Here is a 3,443-nt window from a genome sequence, read left to right on the forward strand (position 1 = left end):
CAGGCGTGGTGGCGCACGCCTTTAATCCCAGCACTCAGGAGGCAGAGGCAGGCGGATCGCTGTGAGTTACAGGCCAGCCTGGTCTACAAAGTGAGTCCAGGACAGCCAAGGCTATGCAGGCTATGTCTCAAACAATAATACAATAAATAAATAAATAAATAAATAAATAAATAAATAAATAAAGTCCAGAGGTTTTTTTGGGGGGTTGTAGTTTTTATTCTAATTTATTCAGATTACATCCTGATTGGTATCCCTTCCCTTGTATCTTCCCATTTCCACCCTTCCTTCCTCTTTTGCCATATTCCCCTCCCCTAGATCTCTGACATAAGGGGATCTCCTCCCCCACTATATGACCACAGCTTATCAGGTCTCATCTGGAAACACCTGCTTCCCCTTCCTCTGTGTGCCACCAGGTCTCCCCACCAAAGGGAGGTGATCAAATTGGGGGCACCAGAGTTCATGTCTGAGGCAGTCCCAGCTCTCCCCACAACTGTGGAAAATGAGCTGTCCATCCACTAGATCTAAACAGGGGGTCTAGATTTACTGCATGCATTGTCCTTTGTTGTTGTGGCAATATGTACAGGCATCTCTGGGTCCAGATCTCCCATCCTTGATGGTCTCCCTGTGGGGCTTCTGAACCCTCTGGATCCTTCCATCCACCCATTCTTCCATACAGCTTTCACCTGGAGTCTAGCAGTGAGTGCCAGCATCTGTCCCGGTCCCCCACCAGATGGAGACTATCAGAGGACATCTATTTTGGGCTAATATGAACATATAAGTAAGTATATACCATGTATGTCTTTCTTTGTCTGAGTTACCTCACTCAGGATGATCATTTCTAGTTCTATCCATTTGCCTGCAAATTTCAAGATTTCCTTGTGTTTTAATACTGAGTAGAATTCCATTGTGTAAATGTACCACAGTTTTAGTCTACAGTTTATTATCAAGCTCCTTTTTCTAAGATACTGATAGATGTGACAGATCTATAGGAGGGATCATGACACATTCTTACATGGGAATGCCACTTCTTATACAGTTGTTTGTAAAATATTGTGCTAGATAGTTTTACATCAACTTGAAACAAGCTGAAGTTATCTGAAGAAGGGAACCTCAATTAATAAAATGGCTTTATCTTCTTTGAGATAGGCTGGGTGTTGCCAGGAGTTAACCTATCTCATTGTCAATGACTCTTTAAAATAATAAAAATATCTTTAAGTGCCATATTCTGTATGTCTCTGATGTTTTTGAAGACCTTATCTGACTATTTTACCTTATCTTTCTATAGAATCATATCTGTTACACCTAGGATGTATATTCTTGTGATAAAATTAGACCAGCCAACCTCAAAGAAGATGGATGAGCATCAAAGAAACTTCTTATGGAGTTGGCTTCAAATGTGGCAAAACAGCCACTGTACAAAATGTCATTGTTTCAGCCACAGGCAGAATTCTGCCTTAAAATGGGTGAGCTGGGATGCAGGCAGAGTCAATGGCCAAACTCTGCCAAGACACTGTAAGCAAGTCCTCAATAGTTCCTGCCTCACAAATATGTCTGTCAGATATATTGGGACAATGCTATAAAGAGTTTTGGGTGACTATTCAGGCACCAAACTGTCTCTGTCATCTCATTTGAGAAGCTGCTAAACTTCACTCCATGCATACTCAGGTAATTAGTTTTATTCTTTCTCAAGTTTCTGGTTAAAGACCAGATAGTTTAGTTTTAGAATTAAGCTTAGTTGTTTAAAGGTTTAGATGTTTTTAGGTCTAGATAGATGTTTTAAGTTGATAATGACAGGATATGATAGGTATTGATTTACATTCAGAATTTTAGATGCACCAAGATAGTAAACATGTTTTCTTCAAGGTCGCCAATGTAACATTTATGTAACTCCTGAATATTTCATGGTTCTTCTTGTGATAGGTAGTTTATTGAATATATGTGTAATAATATAAATGTATGTGTAAAAATAAAAACTAAAGAAGAAAAAAAATGCCTTTGTGAAATCCAGGCTATAGGTGAGCTGGTAGGGCATTTTCTTAATCAGTTATTGATGTGGGAGGCCCCCATCCCATTGTAGGTGGTGCCATCCCTAGGCTGGTGGTCCTGGGTTCTATAAAAAGCAGGCTCAACAAGCCATGTTGAGCAAGCCAGTAAGCAGCACCCCTCCATGGCTTCTGTGCCAGCTTCTGCCTTCGAGTTCTTTCCCTGTTTGAGTTCTTATCTTAATTTTCTTCAATGATGGCTAGTGATGTGTAAGTCTAATCCAAATAAACCCTTTTCTCCCATATTGCCTTGGTCATGGTGTTTCATCACAGCAATAGAAACTCTGAGACAAATATTATTAAAAAGAACAGCAAAATTTTGCTGTTATGGATTTTTTTCAACTCTATGAGGTTGCAATGGTCTCTCTGTAATAACACCCAGGAGTTCATTTCCATATTCCGATGGACTTCAATTGCTTTAGAGTGCTGAGCACTTAATGGTCTCAAGAGTGTGGTGTGTCACCCTTCAGTGAGAGTGGTTGTTTGCATACACATATTGAGCCCCAACGTGGTGTATGGATTGAGGGGTAAGCCAAAGCATGAAATAAGCATTTTCAGGGTGAAGCAATTTCTCGATAAACTTTATAACCTTATTCCCAACTCCACCTGTCAGTTTACAGCTTTCCAGATTTATATCTTAAATCTAGAAAATGCCACACATGTACAGTAGATAACTTGGCCAATCTTTTTTGTAAATTGCTGCTTCTGGTTTTCAAAAACACAGTAAATTGCTGGCAATTGACAATGCTTCCCTATGCCAGGCCAACTTCACTTCTGCAGCTAACAAATCAGTCTTCAATTATTCATGCACATCACCCACTGTATAGGCTTTGATTGACAGCCATTGATTTTAGGGACCTGTAATTCTTTTATACTGCAGTAATACTTGCCACCTGATTCTTTTCACTCTCTTCAAATGTGAAATTAAAACTGTAAGCAGAAAAAAAGAAAAGCTCTACCTTCTTTTGAAATCTCCCTGAGAGGTTAGTACAACTTACAGTTCATTCCTCGCCTGCTACCCTGGGCTGCTCTGCAGGGTACCTGTTCCCTCAAATTAACAGCTTCAGTGTTTTCTAATAACCATACAGAGTGTGTTCCTTTCTGCTTCAGTTCTATAATGATAGAAAAAAGCAATGCACAGCTTTATGTGCAAATGAAGACATCGGGTGGCTTGTTTAAAAACAGCATTATTAGCCCACTGCAGACTATTCTAGACTTTTCCTTTCCTTCACACAGTATTAATACTAAATCTAAGTCAAATAATATGTTTGTAGCATGAAGAAATCTTACATTTGAAAAGCACTTTTGTCAACATTTGCATAACAATAATAGCTCAAGGGCCTTTAAAAAGGAGCAGCAGTAGGAAGACATGTCATATATTTTTAGTCTGTAAACATATAT

This window comes from Acomys minous (assembly GCF_964271855.1).
Source record: "Acomys minous genome assembly, chromosome: 1".
In the NCBI taxonomy this organism is placed as follows: Eukaryota; Metazoa; Chordata; class Mammalia; order Rodentia; family Muridae; genus Acomys; species Acomys minous.